Here is a 15,983-nt window from a genome sequence, read left to right on the forward strand (position 1 = left end):
CACATGCTCTGTAGCTCCCTCCCAACTTTGGAGGAGGGTTATGTGAACAACTGAACATGACAAAAAAAAGTGATATGCCACTTCTAAAGATAGTCTACAGCCATCACCACAGCTCCCTTCTTGTCCTTGTCCCCTCTCCCCTGCTTACCTTGCTCTGTTTTAGGCAAGTGATTTTGAGAGAATCCTTCAGTGAAGGCCCGAACCGTCTTCCAACACTCACGTGAGTTCTTTTAGAAGCAAACTTCCAGCTTGGCTACCCTTCAGAGACCCGCTCCCAGCTGAGACCTTAACTCAACCTCAAGAAGGACCCTTATGAAACCACGTGGAAGTGCTCAGCACTCAGAAACTGTCTCAAGCTGACACCTGAATGTAATTTGATACTCACAGAGTTTTGTGGCCTAAGGCTAGCAAGCCAGCATTCTGGCCAAGAGCATGCACCTCAATGCAGACTTCTTGTAAAACTCTTCTGTTTACAGCACAGGTTAGCTCCTCCCTCCCCTCTGAGTCTTGTAGGCAAACACATTCCTGACTGAAATACTGAACCATTCCCAAGTCCCAGTAAGAGTTTCCAAAGAAAATCTCCTTTATTGAAGACTCTTGGTTCTCCTCAGAAACCCATACTTCTCTTATCTTCTGGTTTTGACCCAGACTGTCCTGCAGGCACACCTAGTATTTAAACAGTGGTTAGGATTAATGGCTGCCTCATTCAGCAACTGATTTCAATTCTTTTAACACAGTACTTACTTCTTTTTATTTTTTTAATTTTTTTGTTTTTTCGAGACAGGGTTTCTCTGTGTAGCCCTGGCTGGCCTGGAACTCACTTTGTAGAGCTGGCTTTGAACTCAGAAATCTGCCTGCTTCTGCCTCCCAAGTGCTGGGATTAAAGGCGTGCACCATCACTGCCCAGCTAAGATTTATTTATTCATTTAGTGTATGAGTACACTGTAGCTGTCTTCAGACACACCAGAAGAGGGCGTCAGATCCCATTACAGATGGTTGTGAGACACAATGTAGTTGCTGGGAATTGAACTCAGGACCTCTGGAAGAGCAAGTCAGTGCTCTTTACCACTGAGCCATCTCTCCAGCCCCAGAGTGCCTACTTCTTAATACACATGCCTTTGGATTTATACTTTTTGTTTGTTTTTGAGACTGTTCCTCTGTGCTGGCTGTCCTGAAACTCATTCTGTAGACCAGGCTGGCATGAACTCACAGAGATCCGCCTGCTTCTGCCTCCTGAGTGCTGGGCCTAAAGGTGTGCGCCACCACTGCCCAGACTGACTCAGACCTTAAAAAGTTATTCACTTGCATGCATCCTCTGTACATCACTCCAGCCCCGCCCACACGATCACCAGGAACCGAGTCTAGGCTCAGGGTCCACATGGACCTCTTCTGAGGGTAATGCCCGTCATCACATGGATCCAGGACAATGCTTCCGCCAAGAGTAGGAAGGCCTGGCTCAGATGAGAACAGAGTGAGCTTAGCTCAGAAAAAGCTCTCCTGAGCCCAGAATTCCCTCTCCTCCTTACAACTTTCCAGGTGCCAGGACACCAAGAACTGCTCACATGTAACAGAGGAAAGTTTCATTTGGCACAGAAGGAAAGGTAACTTAAATTCAGAACCTTGCTTTGTTTTCTCTTTTCAAGTGTACAATTGCTCACAGATAAAGGTTATGCAGTCCCAGAAAAAGAAGAAAAATCACAGGAAATCCTGATCCACCAAAATCATCAAACAATCTAGGCAACTGGTGGTCACTCATAAGATAGCTTTTGGCAGCAATTCTCAGGCCACATGAGAACAAAAAATTTCAGCAAAACTCAGTTTTAAAGGGCTGAGCATTCTCACAAGTATCTTGTCCTTAAAAAACGTTAGGAGTATCTAGAAAGGAGATTTAACTGGAACATAAATCTTCTGTTCCAAGAGATACCAAGATATCAAGTACACTGTATTGAGCGAAGATCAAATCCCAGTTTCCCAAAGTTCATGTAACTCCATATGTACCACTATAGACAGACAAAACCATGTAACTCCATGTGTACCACTATAGACATACAAAACCATGTAACTCCATATGTACTAGTATAGACATATAAAATCATGTAACTCCATATGCACCACTATAGACATACAAAATCATGTAACTCCATATGCACCACTATAGACATACAAAACCATGTAACTCCATATGTACCACTATAGACATACAAAACCATGTAACTCCATATGTACTAGTATAGACAGACAAAACCACGTAACTCCGTATGTACCGCTATAGACAGACAAAATTTGCAGACAATAACTTAACATTCTAACCTGAGGAACCTCTTACAATTATAAATTAACTGTAAGAAAATTTAATTTTAACCTTGAGGCATAAAAAAACAATGTGGAATCTTTGAAGCCAGCTGGAATAAACTGGATGCTAATAAGAATGCTTAATCACAGTCAAACAGGAAAATAAAAGGCTGTTTCATAGAAATATGATCGCTTCCAGTCCAATAATCACTGGTTTGCTTTTAATATTTATCCAGTGACATCTGTTCAGAACTAATGCAATGTGGGTTGCTAAATCTGGAACTGTTCTTTGATTCTAAAATACAGTCTTTTCTACAATGGCCACACAAAATATAAAAAGGAAAGAAAAAAGCAGATACAATCTTAATGCCAGTCTCCATCAGAGAAGCCCACAGGCTCTTCCTTTTATGGTAAGATGCTGTCACAGTCATGCTGTGTGGAATGAAGATTAATTCGGTTCTAATATTTTATGTATGTATATGGAGTGTATATGCACAAGTCTGTGCTGGTCAGAGACCAACCACAGGTTTCATCCTCAAGAACTCCACCCAGCTGGTGACCAAGCCTTCACATGACTCTTGTGTTGAGACACCAGACTACGTCTGCTTTGGAATGAACTAAAACCCAATCAGATGGGCACACCTGTGAAGGCTGTTTCTTAATTAAATCATTTGAGGTGGGATGATCCACCTTTAATCTGGGCCACGCCCTGTATAAAATGACTCCAAAGGGAAGCTTGCTTTCATGCTCACCGGCAAGTCCATTCCTTCACTAGCATTAGAGCCTACTTCTTCGGGATTCAGTCACGAACTGAAAAGCAGCACAAACATCCAGCCTTGTGGACAGGGCAACTGCTGGACTCTTGAACCTTCTATTGGTAGAGTCATTGTTGTACTAGCTGGACACAGACTGTCAGTCACCTTAGTAAATTCTCCCCCCCGCCCCCCCCTGTGTGTGTGTGTGTGTGTGTGTGTGTGTGTGTGTGTGTGTATTCTATCAGTTCTGCTTTCCTAGAGGATCCCAGTACAGTCTGGAGCTTACCAATTAGGCTAATTTTTTGGACAGTGAGCCCTAGGGATCCTCCTTCTCTGTGCAGCCACAGTGCCCAGCCTTTTATTGGCCTCTACCTCAGGTTCTTGCGTTTGGGAGGCAAGCACTTTACTGACTAAACCATCTTCCCAGCCCTGGTTCCATTCTCCCCTCTGCTGCCCCTGTGGCCCTTCCAATAACTGACAATAACATTTGTTCTCAAAATGTATAATAAGCCTCATAAGACTTTTCTGCCATTGAATATTTCTTCCACTCACAGGACTGCAGGCCTAGACCAGAACAATGAAGCTAACTCCACCTTCAGAGGCAGGACAGCAAACTCAGCACTTCCCTTTGGCCTCTCCACTGCACTCTGAGCTACTCTGTCTGCTCTACCAATCACCCCTTAATTCTCAGCCTGAAAGCACCAACGAGAATGGGAATCTGTGTTTCTCCATAGAGACTGCAGGCTCCTAAGCCAGTGCTAGAGGAAATGCTGAACTTAGTTTATACAGGACATCCTGTGTGTGCATTCCTGATCTGGATGTGCCATCCTTTTAGCATCTCTGTATCAAATGTTACCAGTTCTAACTGGAGAAGGAAGAGAAACATGGCCTACCTGACTTACTTGTCAAGCTTTCTTTTTACTTATGAGAGAATATTGATTCTTTTTGTTGTTGTCATTTATTTAGTATCAAGGAGTTTTATAATGATCCTAGAAAAATATCACACAGAATTATACAGCAATGACAATGAAGTCATCTGTTTTAGAGGGAAAAAAACCCTAAAGGCACTTACCTGTATGGGACAGACAAAGTAGGCCATGGATGACTAAACTTAGTCCAGCATCTGCAGGCTGCCCAATTCCACTCTAACTATATAAAATAACCTCACTTAAACTATGGTTAGATGACATTAACACTGACAGTCCTATGCAGCTACTAGTCTACTAGTATGCCTCAGAAGATTTGTTACTAGAAGGCAGCAAAACTGCCCCCCCCCCCCCAAGGAGGAGGATCAACAGAATCTGAGACCATCAGTCATGGGTTGGAGAGACTTGGAATGCTTGCTCAGAGGAGGGAAGTTAATGGAAAGCAGAGGGAACTAGAGTCCACCTTCAATGAAAACCCACTGTTATGTTACTGGGGTGAGCCTGCTAATCTTTGATGCTCACAGACAAATGCTGTTGTTGCTGTGCATTTTACTGTGTGCAGATGCAGGCAACTGTACTTTTAAGCCTCCAGTGATACTTTGTATCATGAGTCTGTGTTACCATCTCTTGACTGTCCCATTGGATCTATAAACTCCTCTCAGGAAATATTGTCATTTGCATACAAAGATACTGAAGTTAAAGCATTTGTGGGGGTTATATTTTTGAAGAGGAGGGAATCTCATAAAAACCTAAAATTTCATTCTTTCATCTATTGATGAATGTCAGCTTTGAAATAAACAGAAGAGATAAAATCATGTTGTTTATAATTCTACATCTGAAGAATTAACTCATATTTATGGCTTGTAATATGGCTCATATACTATAGTCTAGATACAGTGTCCTGAAGTAGAAACTTAAGGGTTCTTTGGAAAGTCAGTTGGATGGTTTTCTGGGCCAAACACATGAAGGACCGTTTCATTAAAATGGACATAGGTGTGTAGGTTAAGGCAGACTCAAGAAGGAACATTTTGATGAAGCAGACACAGGAGAGAGGATGTTCTGCTAAAGTAAGCATGTGAAAGGACATGTGATGAAGGATTCTTCACTAACAACAAGCATGTATTGGTCTGCCTTACATTGTGTAGTTGAGCTGCATTTGTTGGGACTCCATTGATAGAAACCGCACCAAAAAATTTCTGGTGGTGTGCTGCAGTTTCCCGCCGCCTCTGCGGACTCAGGCTAATAGGACGCATGTGCATGGAGGACACTGATGTTTGCAAGGTATAAATAGGACTCCACAGAGTGACAGGGACAGAGCTTGGCTTGCTGGTACAGTTAGCTGTGCAATGCTTGTGGGTCTTGAGTCTGTGTCTTTGCTGATCTTCCCTGAGAGAGGCACAATGGAGAACTTCTCCTGGTGTCCTTCTGGGTCTTTCCTGCTGACTCAAGCTGAGACTGAGACCTGGCTGTCTCTGTTAGGTCATTGTCACTACTGTTGCTAACCCAACTCTACCAAACTAGACTGCTGGTGTATCTATGAAGTGTTTATGAGTGGTTCCAGCTGCCACTGCCTGCTGACCTGTGAACTGAGCTGCTGATTTCCAGACAACACAGATGGAAGTTGCTCCAATGAACCTTCCTAAACAGATCCACTTCCCTCTTCTTTCCCACTACCTCTGGTGGGTGGTGGGCTATAAATTGGGAGGTTAAAGCATTTAAGAACCATCATTAAAAGTTGGATTTGAAAAAGTTAAAGTTACAATGTCCCCCACAAGGCTCATGTGAAGAACTGATCACTAGCTGGTAGCACTTTAGACTATGCCTGGGTTGCCAGGGTTCTGATCTCACTAATGAGCTACACCACTGATGGACTGTTAGGTAATATTTAATTACCCATGAAAGGAAATGTCTGGTTGGAGGAAATGTGTCCCTCCATATATCTATAGTTCCTAGCCAATATTCATTCATATTCTCATTCATATTCATATTCTCTCTCTCTCTCTCTCTCTCTCTCTCTCTCTCTCTCTCTCTCTCTCTCTCTCTGGCTCTCTCTCTGGCTCTCTCTTTGGCTCTGCCCCAGCCAGTGGGAGGTATGTACCCTTTTCTATTGACCTGCTCCTGACACCATGTTGTTCCGCTTTACCACAGGCCCACAGCAATGGAGCTAGCTGATCAGGGACTGAAACTTGTAAGTCAAAATAAGTCTTTCCAGCTGGGTGTGGTGGTGCATACCTTTAATCTCAGAACTCGGGATTCAGAGCAAGTGAACCACTGAGCTGGGGAAACTAAAAGGAAGCTGAGGGACTGAAATGTTTTTGTTTTGTTTATCTGTTAGTTTGTTTTGAGACAGAGACTTCTACAAAGTTCAGGCTGGACTTAAACTCATGAGTCTACCACTTCAGCTTCCCAATAATGGCATTAGAGGCTTGTACCACTGGGCTTGTCTTAACATTCCACATAACTGTCAATCATCTTCTTCACTAGTCCCCAAATTTAATAGTCCATTAACAATTCCCAATTGCATTTTTTTAATCATTTTTTATATTCACACTTATTACCACAATCATTATAAACTTCTGTTTTATTGATGACAGGCATATTTAAAAGTCATTATCAGTATTCATGCAGGTTTATACAAATGGCTACTTCCCCCAATGCTGTTACCTATGGTAATGTATTACAGATTTCTTAGGAAAAATATTTACTCTTTTCTTTTCCTGTTTCCATTTACTTATTTGATTTTTAGATGTCTATACCTTTTCATGATTTAATTTGAAAATAAAAAGAAACACATTACCATTTAAATAACAAAAAAAGAAAAAGCATTTGGGTTTAAAATCTCTTAGCTGTCCTTTTCAAACATTCCTTGTGTCATGGGATGGGAAGGAAACTCTGAAGCAGAGTCATTCTTTCTGAAATGGCTTCAAAGCTGAGGCAAGACAACTAGAGGATTAAAAATGAAACAAAAAACCCCCGGACAGCGAGAGCCTCTATGACAAGGCTCCAAAGCAGAAGACTCAGCATGTGTGCATTTGGCTGCAGAAATGGACCAGTCACACATTTGTCTTTCAGGTATTTGTGAACAGTGAACGTCTTAAAATGTCTTGGTGTCTTAAAATACTAACCATTTATTATTAAAGGCAGGAAGACATAAAATACAAATTTGCTTTCTTTATAAAATATCACCTACAATTATAATCTGAAGCTCACATGATGAAGGCATTTTTCAAAGACCCCCACATTGGTGTATAGTCACAGAATTCTTCATTATCTAATGAAAAACAAAAGTTGCAAATGAGATTACCCTTGAGTCTTGAAGCAGTCAGGCTGTGTTTATGAAAGAATTACTGTGAGCTGTGAATATAAGATTATAAAACTAATACAATACTTTAGAAAGCCTAAGTTTGCACTTAAATTAATTCTGCCTAATTAATAGCTACTCTGACTTGTAATAAACAATCCTTGTGGTGTGAGAGAACCTGTATCTTGAGTTTGGGTTTAATAACATATCCATAAACCAGCAATGCAAATACACAAACAGCAAGCTCCCTCATTAGAACCTTGCTATAGCTTTCTATGATGAGAAAAAGAATAGATGTTTACTTATCATTAAGTTCCTTCTGGGACCTTTAAATGTCACTAAACTCTGATGTGTACAAGCCCTCTGGTGTGAAGCCAGTGTGAATCACTGAAAGGAAAGCAGGTGGCAGTCAGGCCATGTTTTCCTTGGGGCATTCTGATCAATCTGAGTAATGAAGGTGTGAACCTGTGCCAGTTGGCAGCATTTAAAGTTTAATAAAAGATTAATCAATTTAGATCTTCCTCTCTCAAGAACAGGACCGTGTGAACCAAACACAGAAGAGTTCATGGGGGTGTCACTACGGTGAGAACCCCAAGCCATTCAAGTACCAAGTAGCCAGCAGATACAAATACAGACTAACATTCAAAAGACCTATTTTCCCTCGACATGCATGCGTGTATTATCTGAATGCATATAAGTGAACCACAAATGTGGTTTGTCCATGATATCACAAGAGGGTACCTGACCACTAGGAACTGGAGCTACAGATGATTTTTAGCCACCATGTGGGTGCTGGGAACTGAACCTGAGTCCTCTGCAAGAACAGCCAGCACTCTTAAGAGCTAAACAGTCTCTTTAGACCCATAAATACTAAGTTTTAAAAAAGATCTGAAGGAAAATGCTGCATTAGTGAAAGGAAGTGCTGAACTTAGAAGCCTGAGAGGTCTGCCCGAGGGAACCTGACTAACTAGGCTCCAATGTCTACAAAGACTGAATGCAGCAAGCAGAAACTACACCTGAACTAGAAGAGACGGGGTGCTGGAATACAAGGAAGCCTCCAGATGTGGGAGAACTAAAGTCCCATCATCCTCCTGGGTTTGGTACAATATACTGTCATTCTGGTACAATATTAGAAAAAAGCAACTATATCCCTTTGACATGTTTACTTTTTAAAACTATTTTTAACTTTCTATGAGTATTTTGTCTATATGGAAGCACACTGAGACAGGAAGAGGGTACTGCATCCCCTGAAACTGGAGCTACAAAGGGTTGTGTGCTACCATGCAGGCACTGGGAAAGGAACTTGGGTCCTTTGCAAGAGCAGGAAGTGCTTGCTCTTAACTGCTGAGCCATCTCACCAGCCCCAGATTTATCTTTAGAATCTAGACTATTTGACAACTCTTCATTCTAATAACATTTTAATTGGGCTGCTTTTCTGGTGGGCTGCAAGATTACATAACTAGCAAGAAATCTTGAACCCCAACCCTCCTCACCCTTACACTTCCAGGATGCGAAGGCTCTAACTGCAGCAGCCTGTCCTTCCTACTGCTAATCCCAGGGACCAGGAAAGCATCTCTGGACCGTGTTGGAGGACGCAGGGCAGATGTAAGGAGTATACAGAGCTCTGATATGAAGGGACAGAGAGTATCCACGTTTCATGAGGTAAGACTTGCAGTAGAAACATAGCATAGACAGACTATATTCTGGCTAGGAACCACCATATTTCAGGGGCCTGTGAAAGGTATATAGCCGTGGTCTTGTTCCTGTTCCTAACTGGAAGCCTCTATTGTCAAAGACAACCACAGCTTCTGACACAGGAGTTATTACCTCAAATCACAAATCTGAAAATTTAACTACTGACCTAAGATACCGTATTATCTCTCCATTATTGGTATGTATGTGTCCCCATTAACATTTTCTTTTAACACAGGTTATGATATGTTAGCCTAGGCTGGCCTTGAACTCGTGAGTATTGTGATTATAGGCACATGCCAGTATACCTAGTAATTCCAGAATTTTTTACATGCTCATCATGTACTTCTCGAACTGTAAACATGAATTAAAGTTACAATTTGGTTTAGAAGTTGTAGGAAACGTTAACAGTAGTGCTGAGACTCAGCAGCTCCAGTCCCTCCTGGTCAGTACAAGGCTGCTGCTCTAGCGGCCTAGCTGGAGAAACGGCTCACCAGAGAGAGTCTTCCTTTACAAACTATGACGCCAGCTACCTGCTTAGGAAAGGAGCCTTGTCTCCTGGCTTGCTCACCCATCTAAAGACAGGCAGCTACAGTTGGTCCAGGCAGATAGGTGGGAGGGTGGGTACCAACTGCCAAGCAGTAATAATAATAATAGCTAACATGTATCCATTCATTCAACAAACATTTCATGGATTCCTGTTTGTATGCACTAGTGTCAGACAAAACAGTCTAAGCGATAAACAAAAAGGCCTTAATCTTCATGGAGCAGACAACCTATTAATCATAAGAAGTGACTTAAAAATAACCATCTAACGCAGTGTGGGGTTAGGAAGGGAAGAAGAGACTGCAGTCCCAGCAAAGATGAAGACAGACTGAGTTTGGAGGACCGAGCACCATCGTGGCTTTATAGTTTATGCCTGCTTACTTCCTTTCCTCTTTTAAAGCTACGTTAAAAAAGTAAGAGGAGGCACAGGGCTAACGCCTTAAAAAGATCAATATGCTATTATCTTTATTTTACTGCTTGTAAAACTGAAGCTTGGGGTTGGGAGAAGAGGAAAGGTTGGCAGAGCGGCACACAATTTGTCATAAATAATGTTTGAGGAAATATATATTTAACTTGATGTAAAAATAATATAATGCATATATGAAACACAATGTAATGTTTATATATGTGATTATATATATAATGTTTCTCTGTGTTAAAAAAACATTAAAATTGGATTGTCAGGTGGTGGTGGTACATGCCTTTAATCCCAGCACGCAGGAGGCAGAGGCAGGAAGATCTCCATGAGTTCAAGGCCAGCTTGGTCTACAGAATAAGTTCCAGGACAGTCAGGGATACACAGAGAAACCTGGTCTTGAAAAACCAAACCAACCAACCAAGAAAACAAACAAACAAACAAACAAACACAACCCCAGAAAGCAAATACAACCCACTTAAACAAAACATTAAAATATTTTTAAATTAAAAAAAAAATCCCCAAAACATCAACAAACTAAAACTCAGAGCACTAAATAGCTTGCCCTGTAGAGAGTTAGCAAGAACCAGCATGTGTGCACAGCAGTCTGACAGGAGCAGCTTTGGAACGTGACATGTTTGTCTGTCTCATGTTACCCGAGGCTGCAGCTTTGCTGTGCTCAGCTGTGTCCCATATTCTGGAATCAAATCTGAGACTTTCCGTCTGTAACCTGCACACCCGGGAGACCTGCTGCTCAGTGTAAGAAAACCCAATGCAGTTCAGCCACACACAATGAGCTAGTCTTTTATCACAAAATCAAACTTCAATTTTTAAAGATCTTCTCTAACAGTTTAAGGAAATAAGTGTTTTGTGCATGCGGCTGCTCAAGTCGATAGTTTGCTGCTGTTCTGAGGCAAGGTCTCAGGTAGCCCAAGCGGGCCTTCAATTCACCTTACAGTCAAGGATGCTATTCAACTTCTGACCTGCCTGCACCCACCTCCCAAGTGCTGGGATGTTGGGTATGTATCACCACACCCAAATTCTCAATGTTTTCTGGAGGGTACTCTTTGAAAAATTAATAAACTTGGGCTTTTCCCCAAAAGTACGTGTAAGCATATACTGTTTTCTCTGTAACTAATAAGACACACATCATCCTAAAAAGCCCAAATCTTCAATTTGAACCATTAAGTCGTAGCTTCTCTGAGAACAAGTCTTGGCTCTGCTTCCTGGAAAACAAGAACAGGTCTCCTTTGGTAATCAGTTTTGGGCAGTTAAGACTGCTCACTATTCTCTGCAGAGAATGAGAGTCCCATTCCCAGCTCCCATGTCAGGACGTTCACAACCACCTGTTCCAGGGGCTCTAGCTTTCCACAAGCACTATACTCATGTGCACACAGACAAACAGGTACATGCATGTACTCACACACACACACACACACACACACACAGAGAGAGAGAGAGAGAGAGAGAGAGAGAGAGAGAGAGAGATGACGCTTGCCTAACTGTTTTCATTTTCTCCAAGAGAGAGAGAGAGAGAGAGAGAGAGAGAGAGAGAGAGAGAGATGACGCTTGCCTAACTGTTTTCATTTTCTCCAAGGAGCACATATGTAGATGGGCACAACTCTGTATCCACCAGGGTCTCGTCAGATCACCTACTTCTCCAGCTCAGTTTCCTTGTGTTGAGTGACTGGATAAAAGCACGGAGTGCATGTCACATACCCAAGAACAGCATCTTGGGCTAAGGTTAAGAACTGGACTATGGGCTCTGTGAGATCAGTGGTCTTCATCTCTCTTCCTCACAGATACCTGTGCAAGCCTGGTGCAAGCCTCTTTGTGAAAGAGGAGATCAATACTCTCACAAGTTATGATTGGATATTTAAACTCGGAATTGTCCCCTTTCTCCTTTCAGACTCCCTCTAAAAGAAAACAAATGAAACATAAATGTTCTTAAATTGTACACACAAGTCTTCTCTTGAGGCCTTCAGCATTAAAATGATGATAAACTAGACTTGAGTTGAGTAAGATCGCCATCTAGTGCTCATAGCAGCTAACTGCTGAGAACTCAGGAAATAAACTCGGTGAACAAGGAGGCAGGCACCAAAATGCAAAATAAGGAAAAACCTGTTTTCATTAATGGCCAAAGTCTTCAAAAGAAAAGTAACTACAAGGAAAAATCAAACATCTGCAGCTTTAAACATTAGTACGTGAGCACATACACTTGTACCACACTAGAGGAAACTTCCTTCTGAGTACCCTAAAGTTCTACTTCCTGCACTTCCTGCAGTCATTCTGTGAATATAAACTGGTGCACAGTATTCCCCTTGTATCCATGGCTTCTCTTTCTATAGTTTTATAATCGTTAGCCACGGCCAGCCATAGCCAGAATTAACAATACTCAAATTTTAAATTACATGCTCTTCTGAGGAGCAATCTCATACTGTCCTGCCAGGCTGTGATTTACCCCTTTCCGGAGTATTCATATTCTCCACACACACTACCCACTCAGGATCGTTGCAGTGACCACCTCAGTTATCACAACAACTACTGGCTCCTGTAAGCTTGCATTTAAGCAGTGCATACCCAGGAGCCTATAAAGTCCCCACAACCCAACTTGTCAGTTAATGCATCTCATCACGTAGTATTGGTAGTATCATCTGAAATCTCAAAAAGGGACAGTTCAAAAAGACATTAAAAAAGAGGAAAACCACATCCATATTGCTTTAATTACAGCAACTAGTTGTTCTATGTTATTGTCGTAAACTTCACTGTAGGTACTTGCTGAGGCAGGAAGAGCACAAGTTCAAGGCCAGCCTGGGCAACTTTACAAGACTTTGTTTCAGATTCAAATGTAAAAATTGGGAGGTGGGCATGGTAGTACATGTAATCCCAGCATGTGGGAAGTGAAGCAGAAGAATCAGGAGTTCAAAGTCATCCTCAGCTATGTAGTGAGCTTAAGGCAAGTCTGGGGTACACGAGACCTTGTTACAAACAAACAAACAAAACAAATGAGATATAGCTTGGTAGAACAGTACTTGCTCAGGATTTCTTAACTCTCTAGTACTGCACAAAGTCAGGTTTGATGGTTCAGAGTTATAATTCCAGCACTTGGGAGGCTGAGGCAGAAGAACTGTTGTAAGTTCAAGTTTAAGGTCAGCCTGGGCTACATAATGAATTCTAGACTAGCCCATGTTTATATCAAAAATACCAATTAAAATTTATAAACGGCAAATAAATTTGAAAATGGTTTAATTTTTACAACATTGGGCTGATTGTACTAAAATGACATAAGAGAATGTTTCTTATTAAAATTAGTATTCTCTATGATTGAAGGAAGGCCCTTACCTCAACATATATGCAGTGGGATAAAAATTTTCAAAATTTCTATCAATTATATAATAATTTCTGGTGGTTCTGAAATAGCTAAAGTCCATAAAGATTAGGGCTTAGAGCATAAAGAAATGATCTTACCTCCATCTTTCAGACATGACTAAGTTGATAGTAATATACACCAGTGTCTTAGTTAGGGTTTCATTGCTGTGAAGAGACACCATGACCAAGGTAACTCTTATACAGAAAACGTAATTGGGGCTGGCTTACAGGTTCAGAGGTTCAGTCCATTATCATCATAGCAGGAAACATGGCAGTGTGCAGCAGGCATGGTGCTGGAGGAGGAGCTGACAGTTCTACATCTTGATCCAAAAGCAGCCAGGAGAGGACTCTGGATCACACTGAGTAGACTTAAGCATATACGTGGGACCTCAAAGCCCCACCTCCACAGTGATGCACTTCCCCTAACAAGGCCCTCTTCCAATAAGGCCACATCTCCTACTAGTGCCGCTTCCCATGGGCCAAGCATAGTCACACTGCCACACCAGCTTCAGTTTGAGAAGTCCAGACAGAAATCTGATTGGTGGAATCTTCAGTCCCACTCACTTTTCACTTGAGGATGCTAATATAAGTCTGAGACTGTGTTTTTCATTCATTTTTACTACAGGTGAGACTTGATGTGTATCTCATTAGATAGTCACCAAATGGCGACAGAAAGATATCTGCCACTTCCTGCCCTTTGGCCAAGAGCAGACTGGGAAGTTTCCTGGAACTGCATAGGCATGAAGGAGAGGAATGTGCACAGAGAGGTAAGGAGGAGGAGGAAAAGGAAGACGATGCCAGAGGCAGGTAGACCTCTCCTCCTGAGTCTTGGTGGACCCTAGCAAAGGAGGAAACGGCCTGAGGAGGGCTTCCACTGCTAAAGATGGCAGAAACTTCTTCATGTCGAGATTGCTTGCAAGTGTGGGAAGGAGTCTGATCGTTCATACTATCCCTTTGCTATTATGTTCTTCATGAATCCGACTCCTCACAGGCACGTCAACTGTGGCTTTCTCCACAGCATGCAGGGAGGGCCCTTCCTCCCAATCCTTAGTGCCAGGAGAGGTTGTGCAGTAGGCTTTCAGACTGCCTCCCACTGATCCCACCTCGTGGTATTCATCCCGTGTCATTTGCCCTTCAGTAATCTGCTGACCTTGACTGGGCTGGACCTCAGCAATTGCTTTGAGTGAAAAGATTATGGCCAAAGGGATGCTTTGTCTCCTTACAGATTATGTGTGAAAAATGGTAACTTGTGTTTTGCTGATAGTCTCTAGCTCTTCTCATGTATTTCCTGATGAAACAATAGGAGATGCTCACACATAGTCCCTGGCCAAGTCCATAATTGAGACCCTCTTTCTATCGCCTCAAGGAACAAAATCCTAAGAGCAATTATGTGCACATGGAAGCAGACCATGCTCACCTGAGCCTTCAGACAAGGTCATAGCTTTTGCTAGGTTGAGATCTTAGCTGCAGTACCATAAAAGACCTTCAAGGAGAGGTCCAGCTAAGCCATGCAGAGAAATCTCAGGATAACGAATGTGTGTGGTTTCAAAGCAGCAAAGGCATTCTGGATCAACAGGTAGAACTGAGTCGTTCGAGCTCTTCAGACTCACCAGAGGGACTGCAGCTGGAGAGTGAGGGAGTTGTGCTTGACTGTGGTCACATCTCCAGTTACCACCCAAGCCTGGACTCTACTTCTGCACTTGGTACAAATGACACTTCTTTTGCAAGATTCGTGTCAGCAGCATGGTCACTGTCGCCTACCCAGGGGCTGCTGTACTTTCTTCAACCTCTGAAGTTACAGGGCATCTGAGCAAGTCTCCTACCTCCATCTTTAGCATAAAGCCCAAGTGCATGTGTGGTTTCCAATACAAACCTCTTGACAGAGTGTTATTAATTTTATTGTTTTGCACTGTTTATTATTTGCCAGCTGGCATGGAGACACATCGGTAATTTAACAAGCATTGTTGTGACGATGCACACTGGATGAACATCAGTCCTGGCTGAGGGTATAAGGTTAATTCTAGTCTAGGCAGGACTCAAGAGCTTCCTTAGTGCAGCTACCTTTCAAGGAGTCTCAACAGCACAAATGTAGGAAGTTACATGCTAAAAAAAATGACATTTTAGATTAGAAGTTTACAAGTCCGTTTGGCCACCTCCATCTTTGATTCATGATGGGAAAGCATTGCAATGGGAAGCTAAGGGCACACACCTGAAATGTTAGCACGTGAGAAGCAGACGTGGGCGGGATGGTCATGAATTTGAGGACAGCATGGCCTACACGGAGAGAGCCTGTCTCAGGACAGCACAGACCAAAGCTGCCAGGCCTGGAAGCACAGGACTAGAATACTAACAGTTGGCAGGCAGGCAGAGTCATGGAAGACCAGAGGTTTAAGACTGCCCTCAGCACATACCAAATCCAAGGCCAGACTGAGACTTAGCTGCCTTAAAAATCAAAACAAAACGGCTTTCACAGGAGTCCCAGATACAAGTTCTCACACGCTTTGCAGATGGAGCAAGGATGATAAAAGGGGCCACAAAAGGGAAACAATGATCAGGGCAAAACTCAGTCTTCAGGCAAGATCAACAGAGCCAGAGCTGCGAGGCCTGCCAGTCAGCAGGCTAGGCTTGGGCACGCTGGGGAGAGAGCACACGCCTGTGCAAACAGACATGCTGAGGAGAAAAGTTAA

The 15,983-nt window shown here is 42.5% G+C and overlaps 1 protein-coding gene and 1 pseudogene across 1 annotated transcript in view; one reads left to right on the top strand and one right to left on the bottom strand.

The window, feature by feature from the left end:
* The window catches only part of Sesn1 (sestrin 1), an 88,726-nt gene that overhangs the window by 54,831 nt on the left and 17,912 nt on the right, over positions 1–15,983 (bottom strand). The gene's annotated exons all lie outside the window — the stretch shown is intronic.
* Positions 1–15,983, top strand: part of LOC117724652 (DNA damage-inducible transcript 4 protein pseudogene) — a 34,650-nt pseudogene that overhangs the window by 17,817 nt on the left and 850 nt on the right.

The sequence above is a fragment of the Arvicanthis niloticus genome, chromosome 20, assembly GCF_011762505.2.
Source record: "Arvicanthis niloticus isolate mArvNil1 chromosome 20, mArvNil1.pat.X, whole genome shotgun sequence".
Taxonomy (NCBI): Eukaryota; Metazoa; Chordata; class Mammalia; order Rodentia; family Muridae; genus Arvicanthis; species Arvicanthis niloticus.